A 16,700-nucleotide genomic window follows, 5' to 3' on the forward strand; every position below is an offset into this window, starting at 1 on the left:
TTAGTAGACTGCTTCAGAAGACCATCATAAATAGCATACAATCAAAAAAGTTCAGAGAAAAGGCCTCTCACTACTACAGGGATATGTCCTGTCGAATTTATTATAATTATATCTCTATGTTACTGAACTGCATCTTCTGTGTTATCTTCAGATGAATGGCTTGTGCCACTTGCTACCTTTGAGAGACTAATCTGTGCAGACTTTGCTCTTGGAGCATGTCCCTGGAGTTTCAATTTTAATTTGCTTTGATTTATCTCTCTAAAGTAAGCAATCATTCCCCTCTTTCAAAGTCTCCTTTCTGAAGCAATATAGATATTTATAGATATTTATTATTTAGAGATATGTCAACTGCTAACATGAAGGAAAGGACCTGAGAGCAGCAAATTAATTCATGATGGAGGACATTTTCCTGTGTTTCAGCCTGGAAAATCCCAGGTGTGAGGATGGTGAGCCTGGATGTCAGACATCTGAGCTGGAGCCATTTTCTTGACCGGGTGGCTTAACTACTAAAACACCTGGACAAATGGCCAAATTCCTTTTTTTCTGGGATAGCTAAAAGCCACCTGGGTAAATGCATACCAGTTACCAAGTTTTTATCACGTTCTTAGCAGAGAGGTGCCAGTATATTTAAGGTAAAAGGAGAGGGGAATAAAAATGTGTTAAGGGAGAATGAGCTAAGTACTGAGCAGAACTTAAAACAGCTGATGATCTATGTCTTAGCCAAAGAAAGCAAGGTGCAAAGTGGGCTGATAGGATAACAAATATTTTGACTCAGAAGAAGTGTAGTCTGAGGCATCATTACTGGGAGTAATGGAAACAATTTGGCCTAGAAATCCTCTGTCTGCATATAATTATTTTCAAAGTTTATGAATCTGGAAATATTTGACATGGTATTAATAGATGAATAGGATTTAAAGGTAAAAAGGATATTAGTACCACATGCTAATATGACTTCTTCCGTGTTACAACTAAAACAAACCATAATTTCTACAAAATTTCCACAATTTCTGTATAAAGATACCCCTGCTAGCTGGAGATCTGAATTATTATTATAAATCTATTAGAAAGTATTACTATATAAAAAATACTTTAGAAAAAATTTCCTAGTAACTAATTAATATACTAACATGTGTTATAATATTGGTATTATAACTTTCTTAGTTAAAAAGAATAGTTTGCAAACAGGGCTCTGTAACCTACAAAATCTCTAGCCAGAGTAATTTTTATAGACTTAATAACAAAAAATATAGTCTACTTCATCTAAATGCATTCATCTCTAATTTAATATTTACCTGATAAGCTTCTCACTGAAGCTACTGTGTTCACAATGCCAAAATGCGACCTTGGTAGATGAAAACAAGTTTTACCTGCCTTGATGCCAATTAGTCTTTCAGAGCCACAGGTGAGTTTCCCCTCTTCGTTTGGTTTTCTGGATATTATTCACCTTAATAAGACCAGGTTTGCCTGTGACAGTCAATGTAGAGAAGTGTTTAATTCCAAAGAGAGCTTCACCCTTTCTGCAAATAAGTGCAACAGATTTTCCTGGGGAGAACCCTCTCTCCCCACTGAGTAATAAATAGTTTGGAGGAGCAGCAGAGGCAAGTCAGCTAACTTTTCCTTAATGTAGGGGAGAAGAATCCTGCTGAATGTTAAAATTAATGTTTTTTTTCACATCTGACAGTACTTGCCTCAGGATGTAGAAAGGTCATAGGCAAAGTATGAACATTAATGAAATCATAAACAAATTTTCTGTTAACACAGACTGAGTCACTAAGAGAGTTAAATTCCATAAAAATAAAATAAACTGCAGAACCTTCTATGTTCAGTCAAAACTCTATGCAAGTTGTTCATATGGATTTTAAGAGAAGTATTGTGGGACTCAAAGGTGTCTTTGCAATTATCTTACAACTACACTTCACTGGGAAAAACTATTCTTGACATAAATCCAGGTGTCAATGCTGGTGATAGGAGATTCTGTTGGTTCTGTTGTTTTGCACTAAGCCATGAATGAGCTGGAATAAAAAAGAACTTTCTCCTCAGATGCAGCTATCATTCACTGTTAAGAGTAAGACGTATTTTAGAAGGGGTCCAGAGATGAAGGAAATGGATATGAGATGGCGAAAGTAAGGGAAGGGATACAGTGAGTGAGGAGGTCCCCAGTAAATTCCCAATAAGCAGCTGTTAACCTACCTGCAATGCCTCAAAGTCCAGCTCCCTTGTCAGGCCCTGCTTCTCCAACTCCCTCAGCTATCATAAATGCCCTGCAGATATCCTTCTACACATACACACTGGTACTGTACACATACATATTTGGGCTGACAATTAAGAATTATGGGGTTTTTAATGTTCTGCTTCAAACATCTGGACACTTTCAGGACTTGGCCTGTCTAGAAATTATTTTCAATATGTTTTGAAGATAGTCTGGTCTTGGCAGCACATGGTGTTGGTACCTTTAGATGATGCGAGCATGCACTAAAATTTTCCAGGGAATGGAAGTCTCTAAGGAGGAGAAAAACTATAAAGCCAGTTGTGGTGGTTTTGTTGTTGTTTCAACAATTTAGTCCTTGAGCTGAAAGAGAGAGAGAATAACAGGAAAAAGCTGGCCACAGAACAAATAAATGTGGCATTGGCTTATATTCATTACAACACATTGGACAAAAATTAACAATGGCAACTATCAGCTTTCATGCCCTTCTTTGGAACATGCCAGTGTTGTGTAACTTGACCAAAAGGACCACATATAGCACTGTACATGCACAACCAAAAAGGGGAGTCCAGCAAGCACTAGCAGCAAAAATCTGGTTCATGTGAAGGTCCTATTTACTTGGAATATTTATTGCTTTCATCCAAAAAGATCAGCTTAACATACCACTGCAAATTTTTTACTTTTCCAGTTTTCGGAAGAATTCAAATAAACTCATTTTGCTACTGAATAGGAATATTAGAAAGCACTGTTCAGAGACTTGGGAGGATAGGAAGGGGAAAAGAAAGGTCAACATAGAAGAAAATGCTTGGATGAATAAAGGTATGTCAGAGCAAAGCTTCCCATGAAAGATTATTGGGAATAAAACTTTTTTTTTTTTTTTAAGCAAACATAAAAAAATATATAAATCAAGAGCACAAAAGCCCTGTTTTATGATTTTTGGTGCTGTTTAATTTCTTTGTATCTTCTTTTGCCATTGTTAAAAAACAGCCAAAACTTCAAAGGCAAGCTGCATGTGTTCTAAATCAGGACTTCAGTGCTGATGTATGACAGCACAAAAATTAAAACTAAATAAATGTGCTGTCTAAACTCCCATATTTCTCAAAAAATTGCTTTAAAGGCTTTAAAAAAATAGAATTATTGCTTGATCTTACTTTACCAACCATAATGTTTTCAACAGAGTAAATGACAAAATATTATATTAAAAAGAGAGAAAGAAAAAAGAGTGTTGTCTGAATATATCTGAACACCTGTATTTGGCTGTCTTGCAGTTTTGTCAGACAGGCAAGGGGGAAAATAAAACTTCACAGTGATTTGTCTGATAGTGAATATGGACTGTATACATTCTCAGCTTATTCACTGTTTTCTGGAAAGCTCCTTGATAGTCAGGATAAATCAATGAAAACAAGGCAGTATGTCTGTGAAGGAAAGAAAAACATTCTTAGTTTATCACATAAAAGTATTTTTAAAAGTGGACAGATTCTCATGAAAAACAGTTTGTGCAAGTTTTCTGCTACTTTCTTTTCAAAATACGAACTGTAAAAGGTCAAGTCATTATTCCATTTCACTTAATTTTCTTTGGGCATGATCTTGCTCTTTTCTCTCTCTGAGTGAAATGTCATGACTGACTCTAAAGGTGTCTGGCCACAATACACCAGTTAAATCTGCTTGCAAAAAAAAAATAAATTGCAGGACTGAGGCCTTGTGGCATCCCTTTTCTCTGGCCTTTACTTTAACAATGGCCATTTGCTGTTCTTCTACTGAGTTGTCCTGATTTGTATTGACTCATTTGTTTTGTCAGGTTGCAAAAAGGGCAAGTGGCCCAGGCAAACAGGAGTACAAATGCTGTCCTTTTTCTTCTTTGACTTTAAAAACTCATTAATTTCACCCCTGCTTGTGTTCCTTTCTTATTTCCTATTAAGAAATAGTCACAGACTGTAATTTATGTTCTCATTGAAGTCTGAGGAGTTGTATTTCTTTGCAAAATTCCTGGATATTTGTATGATCAAGGTTATTTACTAGTTACCACTTTATCAAAATGAATCCCTATTCTGTTGTATTCAAAGTTTCAACTACAAATTAAGAGAGCAGATACTATAGCATGTCATTTTATGAGCACTAATAAGAAGTGGATAATTAAGGTTAGGATGTCAAAGTGTGCAGTGTGCAGGGAGCCTCTAAGATGAACAAAACATTTGGCAAGTGCTAACATATATCTAGAAACAGTATTATGAAGATCAAACAGGGCTACACTATCTGGATTATTTATTTGTAATTATTATTTCAATCAATAATGTATAAAATAGTGGCCATACTTCATACAATACAGGGATAACCCAGTGAGTTTGAGATATTCTGGACTGCCCCAATCTTCATGTCATAATTGAAAGCACAGATCCTATAGATGGTCAGTGGAACCTCCAGAGCCTGCCTCAAGAGTACCAGAGCTCTCCAGAAGTTGCTAACCCAAAAAGCCTGTCAGAGTTAACTGCAGATTTCTGGATATTCACTAAGTGCTAAAGTTGCTTCTCCCACATATGGACTTCAGAGTTTGCCAAGATTCATCCTGTAGCCAGTTACTGTGAGATTTTAATGCAGACTACTGATACAGATAACACATTTTCATTTTTGGTAAATTTTCTAATAAAGGCTTTGTGATGTTTAATCTAGGAAAGGGTTTGTCACAGTTTCCGTATAAATGTCACCTAGAACACACGTATGGAAGTGTTACGTGTGCTTTGCATACTGAACTTCTTAAATGTGGTCTGAAATTTTGTTTATAGCAAAAAGAAATATCAAGACTTTAAGATGCTGCATAGTTAGGGTGGGAGCAAGTAGAATTTACATTTATATTGTCTATGTTTACTTTTCTGCTTTTTTCTTGGAGAAGTCCTCATAATTTTTTGTTTGTAGTAGTCCTTTGTTGACTGACAAGGGAATGCTCTCGGGCTTATAAAGTGTCACTACTTTTTTCTATTATATTCTCTACTGTCCAATGAACTGCTAAAATTTGTCATTTCTCTTCTCCTTATTTCATTTCTAATTAAGGTATCACCAGCATGTGAAAATAAATAGATTAAAAATTTGAATCAAGATCCACTGAAATTAGCCTAAATAAAGATTCTTTCCAGAATAAGTTTTTCAGTTTGGCACGAACTTTCATCCGGAAGTAGGATGAATGAGTCGCTCACTTTAGGCTCAGCTGAAATTGTTCATATACTCTTTCTTTGAAACAGTAAATCTAGAAATTGCATATAAAAACTGTGCACAAAGGAACATTACTTGGGTTGTAAGGTCAATTGCTCTGGAGATAGGCTGAGTGAGATTTATGATCACTTGCACAACGAACCCCTCTTGCGTATTCTTTAAGACAGAGTTGTTAATTAAATGAACATCTACTATTCTGGACCTTTGCTTTTCTCAGTATTGAAAGGGCCAAGTTCAGATTCTAACTAGAAAACAGCAATAAATGCTAACTTCAAAGTTTCTGCCTAAAAAAGTAGAGGAAATAAGTGTTCCACTGCCTTTCTTTTGTGTATCAGGCTCTTTCTGTTATCCTCTTTTCTATAATGAAAAGCAAGCTTCATCACCACGAGCTCTCGTGTTAAAAGTCATTGATACAATTTTTTTTTAAATCTGAATTTCAGATTAAATAAATCTGGTTTTGTTTTTCTAATTGTCCAACTTGTATCATCAGCTAGTGGGTCACTTATGCATTACAACAGGACATGAAAAAACACAGCCAGAAATTCAGTGATAGAATTGGTAGAATTCTATAGAATTATAGAGCAGATAATAGTCATGTTGAAACCAATTTCTCTTGAGCATTTCCATATCCACTGAGAATACAGGATGACCCAGTACAGTATGTATAAGTAGCAAAAACATTCTAGTTTGAAGGGGTCACAAGAACTGCTCCTGCCTATTTCTTGGGCAACTGAAACAGGATAGGTTGGAAAAAAACCTCATTTTTTACAACCTTCTCTGCATGCAACCACACACCTACTCACTCACACCAATATCAGCCCTGCTGACTGCACAGGTTCAATTTCACACCTCTTGAGCAGGCAGCATCAAAGTCTCTTGCTCTGATTTGTGTAGATTTGAGCAACAAAGAGATGTGTTTTAGTAATACTACCACCACCAAAAATCATCTTCAGTTTGGAAATTACTGTTTTCTTTACTTACTTTCAAACACTTGTCCTCAGACCTGTTTTCTGCTCAGATCTGAGCACTCTGCCCTTGAAAGTGTTATAATAAAATACGAAGATTTACTGTTTGATGTGTTCCTCATAACAATTGTTATGAGGAAAATAAAATGAAAGCTTTTTGTGGTGATCTTTTTAAAAAAGATTTCCAGGTCATCTTTGAGCTGTTCCAGTTTGGGCTAGGTGTATGCCAGTGTTCATCAACTTGAGATGAAGTCACACATCACCTGAAAGAGAGACAATAATTTTGGTTCAAATTTACAGCTGCTGTGGTACTTCAGCTTTGTCAGAAGGAAGAATAAATGCAGTCCTCATGCTGCAGTTTGGTACACGTTGTTTGCTATGTTTCTGGAGCCACTAGGGAATTTTGATCTCAAACAGCAGGTTATTTTACGTGTTTAAACTCTTGAGGGAGTTACAGTAGCTATTGTGGTAGTAGATTTTTGGTGTCTCCATTTAGAAAAGCAAATGCACTGTTCTTCCTTGAAGAAGAAATTGCTTATATTGCACAAGAAACAGTATCTTAAGAAAGAGTGAATTATTTTTGCCCTGTTATGAACTTCCCACTTTTAAGGATGACTAAGATGACTGCAGTATTGCAGCTGCAACAACATCTGGAGTCCTCAAATTACCTTGACACTAGTTAGCTGGATTTAGGTCTGAGTGTAGCACAGAGATGTCATTGTTTGTCTTGATGTTTCAATTGTTCAGTGAAGATTACCAGTTATTTTAGGTTTGCCAGCTTCTCTTAATATTTCTGTCATGGTATGGTAACAGGAGACACAGTGGTTATTTGCTTACTTACGGAACCTGCAGAATCAGGTAATTCCTGAGGAACTCTGCTCCTCACTGAGAAAATCCAGAAACTAGTGCTCCATGCCTGCTCAGCCATCTGAAGGCAATTTTCACCCAAGCCCTGTTATGGTGCATCTGCATGCTTATTTCACTGTTTTAAGTTTCTTTAAGAAAAGGTAGAAAACCACTGAGTAAAGAATTCCATGAGAGTTTCTGGAGCACTAGTTCTCAAGTGCTAATTAGTGGGTCACTGGCTGCAGCAGCTCACAGAAGGGCTCTTTCTGAGAACTGCGTGTCAGAAGACTGAAAAGACAGGGCTGAAATATTCAATATTCTAAGAAAATATTTCATTCTTATATGTGTTTCCAGTGGGAAGAATTTCTGGAGACACAGAGGCCACTTCTTTTCCAATTAACTCGCTTCGGATCACAAGTTGTATTGTACATGAAGCCCTCTCATTCTCCCAGCAACTGAACCTGACCCTAATGTCTACAAAATTAAGAACAACAACAACAAAAAAAGGAATGTATTTACCCTTATTCTTTAAAAATTGTATGTAACTGTGATGAGAATTGTGAATATATTTCATCTAGGCAACAGCAAAAGAAAACATTCTACATATTTCTACCTACTGTGCATCAGAAAGAAGTGGCATCAGTCCTGCCTTCACTGAGGCCCATGCAATTCCCTGCCAACTTTTCTTGCGCTCCCAGCAGGTTAAGGCTCTTGCAAATTCTTCTGTGTAATAACACGAGTGACAAGTTTCTGACATGACTTCTCCATCCAGGAAGAAAGCTGGATAGAGCCACCTATGTGATTCTCAAGGTAGCTGTAGTTTCTTTTACTCTGTGGGGTTTTACTCACCATTTCAAGGCATCTGTGTGTCCTTTTAATAGTATGAAATGGGACAAAGGGGCTGTTGTACAGGTTGAAATTACGTCCTTAATTCTTACACATTTTTGTAATAGAGCAGCATAATACAAAGTTGCTCAATGTATTTTATGTGGAAATCACAATTAATCAGAAGACTAAGGAGTCAGACCCCAAACCTAGTTTCAATACCATTTCCTTTAGTAAGTTTTACACATTACCTTTTCAATAAGTGGTGACAGGCAGTGCATTTCTGGGAGATTATAGCATATGCCAGGTGGGGTGAACAGGCACAAGGCCAGAGGGAAAGTGAGTAACTACTTGAGATGTACAGTAATCCCTTAGAAATGCACTGTCTTATTCCCTCCTGATATTATAAAATGATGTTTATTAAACAACATGATCCAAACCTTGAGGGGCAGTAGACCTCTGATACTAATACTGAGTTCATCAGGAGACTTGATGCCAAATTAGTCAGGAAACAGAGTATTTACTTCTATTTTATCCACCTACAAGAACCCATCTCTGATATGCTTATTGTATCTATGTCACCAGTCTTGGAATGATGAATGACTCACATCTGGAGGCCAGGTCTTTAGATAATGGTATATTCTGATTAAGGATATAGGCTAGCTAAGGAACTAGTACTTAATTTAATGTGATATGTTGACGTGGCAGGGTCAATAAATGACTGCAAATAAAGTGAGAGCCTTAATTTGTAGACTTTGAGAAATTGTATATGTTGGAAAGATCAGTTAGTCCATGCTGCTTTTCTTGGCAGAATTTTTGTAGACCATCTTCAAAAAATGGCAGTCAGTTCTCAGCTTCTGAGTGATGGGCTTTGAATCAGATCCTTTGTGTTAGTCTCTTGGGTCAATTCAAAATTAACTGACTTGGCTTTTCATCAGTTAAAAAAAGAAATAAGGCTAGATGTTCCCATCAGATTGTTTTCAGTTATAACTCAGTGCCCACATTTCAGCTATACTCATTTATAACAGCATAAACTTTGTCCCACATATTTTAAAAATGTGTCAAGTTGATTTTATAGGCAGTAGCATTATAATAAACTTTTCCAAACTTAATCAAGCTTACTGATTTATTTGGATAGTCAATAGTAGTATCTGATTTTCATTCCAGCATGGATTAGAAACAAATTCCTCATACTTGGAATTATTTTTTTTTATCAGATGTCTTGTTTTCTAGCCAACCCCTTACTGATTCTGGACTCGTATTTGGAGGTATAATAATCTGTAGTTTGTAACATCAGATACATATATTTTATATCAGTTTAAATCAGGCAACTTGATCAGATTTGGAAGAAGTTATCATGATAATAGTATCAAGATAACACTGTCAGCTTGGCAGTTTTCACAATATGTGGGACAGATTTTCAGCAGATAATTTTCCATCTGATTTGACTATCCCCATGAAATCCCTTTAGAGGGATTTTTACTCTCCAGGAAAAAAAAAAATAAAGCAAAAAAAAAAGCAAAAAAAAAGCCTCCCTGTCCCTTAAAGTCTGTGGAGAATCCCCTCACCACCCAGATGAAGCAACAGAGATATCTGAATGCAAGTTTCTGCAATGCCACATCGCTGTTTCAGTTCTACATTTGCCCTCTTGGCTTCTGCTTTCTGGTGCAGAAAAAAAAAATCCTGAAGAAAGCCTTGAAGAACTCTGTGGAATGGTTAATCTTGCTTTCTGGCCAGTTTACTTGGGAGAGGATTTAATAAGTAGGAAGTAAACTGAAAAAAAAGGGAGAGGATGGCAGGACAGTGGAAAAATTATTAGTTGGACCAGGCAGAGTAGGGTAGAGATGAAGAAATTGCGAGGAAACCAGGAAGGAAGGAAGATACTGAGCAAATAACTGGTAAGAACAGGGCTAAAAGCATACAGCCAGTTTTGGGAATATCAAAGGGTTTCTACATGGACTTGCTAATACCTTTCCTGAAGGTGCAGAATCCCTACTACTTGATAACAGAGAATACAAAAATAAATCCCTTTCATTTGTTTGATAGTGAGGTTTTGTTTTGGGTTTTGTTTTCTGTTTATTTATTTATTTACTTACTTTTAATTATGAATTAGTTGTGAGAAGAGTTTCAGAGAGTCGTCTTCTTCCATATGTTTTCTCTGAGGAACCTTCTGTTCAGGTGGTCAATGCTGCTATTTTGTGGTGGAGGCGTACACGTTCCTTCCGGGAGGACTAAGCAAATGCAATGGACTGTGTGACACACTTGGATACCTATATATCTCAAGAGAGTTGAAGATGCCCAGACCACCTTTTTGAGCACTGTCAAGATGGCCTTTTCCTGTAGTTAAATAAGTTTACATGATTTGGCTTTCAAAGAGATATCCAATGTATCCTTGAGTATGTACTTAATAGACATTTAATAAGTTATGTTCAGTGTAGCAGCTAAAGAGCAGCTAATTGTGAAAAACATATTACAGTAGAACTAACAGGCATGAAATAAAAACATCTATTACATAAATTGTTAATCCATAAAAAATGTGTTCCTGAGACCATTGGTATTTATTTAACATACGATTACTGTCTAATTTAATCTAAATTAAATGCCTGCTTGAAACATGTAATTTGAAGTGTTACTGAGCTTCCTTCTTTGGTATTAGAAGCAAGAAATTAGCAACTAATGCCTGGAGGCCAGATCTCTACCATTTAAATTCAGGTACCTCAGCACTAACATTCATAATTTCAGCCATTTGAAAAAAGTTTTTCATAAAAGTGTATTTGGCATTAAAATCTCCCTTTCCTCCTCACTCAGGGCCACATCCTCCCAACTGAGTCAAACCTCTGACTTAATCCAAATGAAGTTTTGATTGAATAAAAGGTTCTGAATTAAGACCTGAGAAGAAAATGTGTTTTTCTTATCAAAGAACACAAGCTTTGTAAAATCTTCTAGCTCCTGCCAGTGCTGGAAGGGTAAATTATCATTTGACTCCTGTATGAAGATATTTATTTAGGACATGTAGCTTGGTGACTCAGTAAGTTATGTAAAAAGTGTCCTAGTTAATTTTAGATGCTATTGTTGGAAGAATATCAATGAAAATTAATCAAATAGTCACGAAATAACCACAGGGAAGGAGCATAGAACACTGGTGGGTAGACTTTTGGCAGTGATCATCACAACAGTTTTAATGAGAGGAAAACACATTCTCAAGTAAATTAGAGTGCAGTGACATGATTAAATGTTAAATAATAGTTAAATACATGCTTGGAGGTCCAGGACAGAGACTGTGGAGTTTTTGTGTTCTGCGTGTATTCCTCTCCAGCCTGCTGAGTAGCCAGAGAAGCTCACCAGAATTCTGCCTGTAATTTAGAGTCTGATCATAGCTTTTAAGATGCTTAAGCTGAAAGAGCTCTTGGGGCCCCACTGCTGAGGCTGAGAAAACTGAGGCTTCCTCCATAACTCCAAACCTTCACAAGCCTTATGTCTGTTAATGTGTCGTCCTTGTTCCTCCACCAGCCACCTCCTCAGAGCAAGGGCCAGCACCACAACTCTACTCTCCTCAGCCTCCTGTCACCCAAAAAAAGACTGTGCAGGAGACATCTGGTCTCCTTATGCACAGTGGGGGAGAGGGAAGGGGCTTGTCTTCTGCTGAAGCAGGTTTAGTCCCCACTAAGTGGGCGTTTGCACATTTGCTGGAGAGTAAATTGTGTTGCATATATGACTGTTTATGCAACCAAGGAGTGATGCGGTGCAGGCTGGGTGTAGCCTGTCCATATGGTTCCTTTCCCTGTCTGCTGAGGAAAGGATGTGAAAAGAATAACATTCACATGTTGTCTTCATTCTGTAATGTTTGTGTCTCAGAATGCGAGGCTGTACATACAAATTCTGACTTGTTATCTTTACTGCTAGCTGTAGTGTACAACACAGTTGTGTGATGAGTCTGTTGGAGAGGAACTGACCAGGATAAGAGCTGGTTTACCCACTCTCTGCCACTTTCCATTTCAGGTTGTCAGACTAAGGACAACTCAAAAACAAAAATACAAAACTAAAATAACCCTGGGTTCACTTTTTATAAGGTTTAACATTTTCTTCATTTTCTTTAAGTCCAGGTAGAGTATAGTTCCTCCAGCAACTTTGGTCAAATGAGGCAAAATCTTCACCTATATCATTCCTTGCTGTTTGGCAGAAGCAGAAGGAGCACATGGGGAGCTCATTTGTTACAAAAAAAAAAAATTAAAAAAATTTTAAAAAAAATTTCTTAGTGTTATACTGGGAGATGAATCCACCAAAAGCTTACATGGTGATTCAATTGATCAGCACACTGTCCTGCACTAACAGCCTGGCAGCTTGCTCAGGAGTATAATACAGTATTCATGTTCTCTCTCTCTGCCTTCCCACAATAGAATATTTTCTTACGTAGAGCTCCATATTGCATCTCCTCTAGTACTGGAGGAGAAGAGGGATATCAATAAAAAATACATTGCTATGTTGTTATTTCAAAAGTTTATAATTTTACTTCAAAGGTCAGCAGATACCAGCAGATAACAGCTCATATACTGTGTTTCTCCAAGACATAACATTGTTTATAATGGTTTAATCTCTTTTGCTTAGATGTACAATTGTGCACTCACAGGTGTTTTGTCAGGAAAATGTAAACCAGTTGGTAAGCAGTATTTTCAGAACTACCTAGCAGTGTTTTAGTTTTGTTTCTTGTGTAAATTGAAGGTTTACCATAGTCTTTAATAGGATCATAGCAAATGAGTGTTAATTGCTTTTGCAAGTTCTACCCTGAATTTCTAACACTGGATCTGTGCAGGAAACAGGTACTTTTTATATTTAAATTACAGAAATTATTAAAATTATAGTTGGCACAAAATCATGCTCATAATTTCCTGGCACACTGCATGAGTGTAATTTTAAAAAAACTCTGCTACTTTTCTGAAGAACAAATTAATTGAGCACATTTACAAAAAGATTGAGAAATACCCTGTATGTATCATCTTTTCTCACGTATTGACTGAAATTTTAAATATTGTTTTTATTATTATTAATATGTGACATTCTTACTCACGTTTATGGAAATAAATAGCTGTGGATACTGAAAGGGCCACTTCAAGCCCTAATTAACAGATGTCTGTCATTGAGTCAGGCACTAATATTCTAAATGGCCCAAAGGCACCTGCAGCCTCAAAGAAGCAATGCTTATTTCAGGCTGGACTGAAAATCAAGCACTGATATTTTTACATGACTTTACATTTTATAATTGAACTTTTCCAGTTTTTATGAAATGCCACTAATCTATAACTGTTACGTGCCACTGCAAAAGCATACAATTTTAGAATATGGCAAATCCAAACAAAAAAACTTTGAACACCAGTATCTCAGCTGGCACCTTTGTCAGCAGACACAGTAGAAGGGCCAAGAACTGCTGATGATTTCTAGAAATTCATGTGAGTTGGAAAACTGAGGATTCAGAATGCTTGTCTGACTCCTTTCTCACCTTAGATTTGGTCAGTGGGTTGCCAAATACATGTTTGTTCTTCTTATATTAGGGCAGATGACTGATTCTTTTCATGGTGCTTGTTACTATTTTCTTCTTGTTTTTCTTAATTATTTGGCATGAACTACAGCCCATCTTAAAACTATTACTTGACTGGGATTCCTTTCTTTCCATTTTGTTACTTCTGCACTCCAGGGGATTTCCTTGAGGAAGCTATTATCTTTCCTAGGTTGCTGCAGTGACGCAAGATCCAAGTGTTCTGGTTTGGTGGGTTTTTGGTAGCGGGTGAAGGGCTCCAGGGGTGGCTCTGGCAAGAAGGTGAGAAGCTCCCCCTGCTCCAAACCCAGCCAAGGAGCCATTAGAGGGACAATAGATGGGCCTCTGCCATTAAAATAAGAAAGAACAGCTGTAACACCTGAGCAGAGAGGCACTTGGGGGGAGAAGAGCTGCGCTGGAGGAGGAGAGTGATGCTGGTGGTTAGCGAGAAAGAAGGGGAAGAAGGTGCCCTAGCAGAAGTTTCCCTGCAACCCATGGCGATATGGCAGCCTGTCCCCCTGTGCTCGCAGAGGAACGTGGTGGAACATTCCCTGGGGGCATCAGGAGGGGTGAACGTGGCCAGCCAACTCTGATGTGCTGCCAGTGGACTGTGATTAGGTAGCTTTGGAAGACCCCGGTGCGAGGGGAGTTTGTTCCCGAAGGAACCCATGACTCTGTGGGAAGCCCAGGCTGGAGCAGCTTGCTCCAGACTCATGAAGGAGAGGTTCGTGGAGGACTCTCTCCCATGGGAGGGACCCCGTGGGGAAGCAGGGAAGGACCGTAAGGAATCCTTCTTCCTGAGGAGGAAGGAGCAGCAGGAACCACCAGCCTGTGAACTGACTCTAAACCCCATCCCCTGTCCCCCTGTGCCGCTGGGGGGAAGGCGGGAGAGAAACCGTGAACAAAGTGATTTGGGCCCTGGAAGAAGGGAGGGGTGGGGTAACATATGCAAGCCCTGCTCTTTGTGTGTGTCTGTGTCCTGTGTGTGTTTGATTAGCGTGAAATTAAATTATTATTTTTTCCCCAAATTAAGTCTGTTTTGCCCGGGACCTTAATCGGTGAAGAACCCTCCTTGTCCTTTGTCTCAACCCATAAGTTTTGTCCTCCTCATCCCAGAGTGTGTGTGTGTGGGGAGTTGAGTGAGCAGCCATGTGGCTGTTCCTTTTTTGTCCCAAACCATGAAACCAAGTTTCTTTGTTAAGAATTTCCTTAACTCATTTGGTCACCGGTGATGTTGGTGCTGTTGCCTGAAGTTATTTCCTCCCTCTCTAGCAATTCACTTTTACTTTCTCAGGGAAGTAACACTGAGGAAAAGCCCCCATCATGTTCATTTGATTTGATGACACTATCTTATTACCACAATCTGTTGGGAAAGATGCTTTCTGTATGGCTCATTGCATGGATCCTGAATCAGACAGGGATGATTATTATAACATTGATACTAGAAAATCATTAGGAAAAGAAGCAGGCAAACTAACATTGTAACAACGTCTAGGAGTTACATTATGTGTAGTTGCCTAAAAGAAGAAAAAGGCATTGAGTGAGTCTTTACATTTATTGCCACACATACCTCAGAAAATTACAATGTGGCTGTAGCAACATTTGCGGTCATAGAAATTCTTTCAAAATGTGCAGGGGAAACATGGTAGAGCTTTCCCTTCTTCACAGAAGCTGCATAACATAAAGGATAATGGTGTCTTAAAAGTGTTGTTGGATTTCTCACAGACCTGAAGAGCGAGTTGTAAGTTTTGTGGATGTGGGGAGTCTGTGCCTGTTCATTCTTCTTCATTTCCTTTAAATGCTGTATGTACAACTTACTTTACGCTGCTGGCACTCTCTTATGAATCTAAAGATTACGTGTAACATGCAGACAGAAATAAATCCTGTAGGTAAAAGTAAGTAGAAATTGGCTAAAGATCAAAGGTTATCCTCATTCCACTCCTTCCTTCACTTTTATTATCCTGTCTAAATTTGGTCTTTTGTAGAGATGATTGGGTTGTGGGGTTTTTTTCATAAGGAAAGGTTGAGCTTAAATGAGAGTTTAAGATTTTATTTGTTTTTCAACCCTGTATGTAATTTGAGCAACAGTATAGTTACTTTGCTAGAATCAAACCTGCAATTCTTAGAGGGTACAGAAGATTGAGTGGCTTAAGGAAGCAATACTTCTCTGAGAGTTCTGTGATCGTCTATAGATTAAGTGGCAAATAAGTCTATTTTTTTAGCTTTCTTCTCTATCTTTTTTTTTTTTTTTTTCTTTTCTGAACAGCTAAACCAAATCTGTTATCATTAAAGTCCCTATTCTAAAAACAGTTGGGCACGTGCTTAACAAGGTCCTAAGATGTAAACAGAACTAATTGTGTATTTGCTTGCTTGGCAGATCAAGACTTAAGTTTGTGTTTTGGAAAGTTCTTCTAGAAAATATGCTTGTATTTTTTGTACTTTTAAATTATTGTGACCTTCTTCACTGGAACATAATAAAAACATGTTGATTTTCCTGTCTTTGTAGAGCCCCTAGCTATAGCAGGTACCTTTAAAATGCTTTTTTAAGGCTATGAAATGCACTGGAATGAGTAGTGATCATCAGTAGAGGAACTAGAACAGACCAAGTAGAAAAGAACAAGATGTGAAGGGTATTTAACTCAATGTTTTCAAAGCTTTACTGATCACTATTCACTTAAAGAAGATTAATCAAAAACTATAGCTGTCCTATTGCTTGAAATTACCACAAAACTTCTCTCCAAAACCTTCTTTCTAAAGTAAAAACTTTTCATGAAATCTTTCTTGTCACTAAAAATGAAATCACATGATGAAAACTTTGTGATAGTGTTTGAGTAGTTGCAGATCACCAAACAAAATGAAGTACTATCATTTTTGCCTGTGGTGCAGAATTGGTTAGAACATTGTCAAGAGTGAAAAACACTGGCAGAAATATCTAGAAAGTTCTTAACAGTTTCAGCTTATACCAAAACCTCGTATCAAAATAAGTTATCCAATTGATAGTGCTGCCTCCAAATCCACCTCAAAATAGAGCTTAGGAGTAACATATGTTTCCACTATTTTTCACTCTGTGGTTGTACATTACATTGAAACCCCAAATACAATGGAAGAAGCAATTTGTAAATAG

General features: G+C 37.6%; 1 protein-coding gene across 1 annotated transcript in view; it reads left to right on the forward strand.

Moving 5' to 3' along the window:
• The window catches only part of HDAC9 (histone deacetylase 9), a 286,192-nt gene that overhangs the window by 238,344 nt on the left and 31,148 nt on the right, over positions 1–16,700 (forward strand). The gene's annotated exons all lie outside the window — the stretch shown is intronic.

The sequence above is a fragment of the Apus apus genome, chromosome 2 (assembly GCF_020740795.1).
Source record: "Apus apus isolate bApuApu2 chromosome 2, bApuApu2.pri.cur, whole genome shotgun sequence".
NCBI lineage: Eukaryota > Metazoa > Chordata > Aves > Apodiformes > Apodidae > Apus > Apus apus.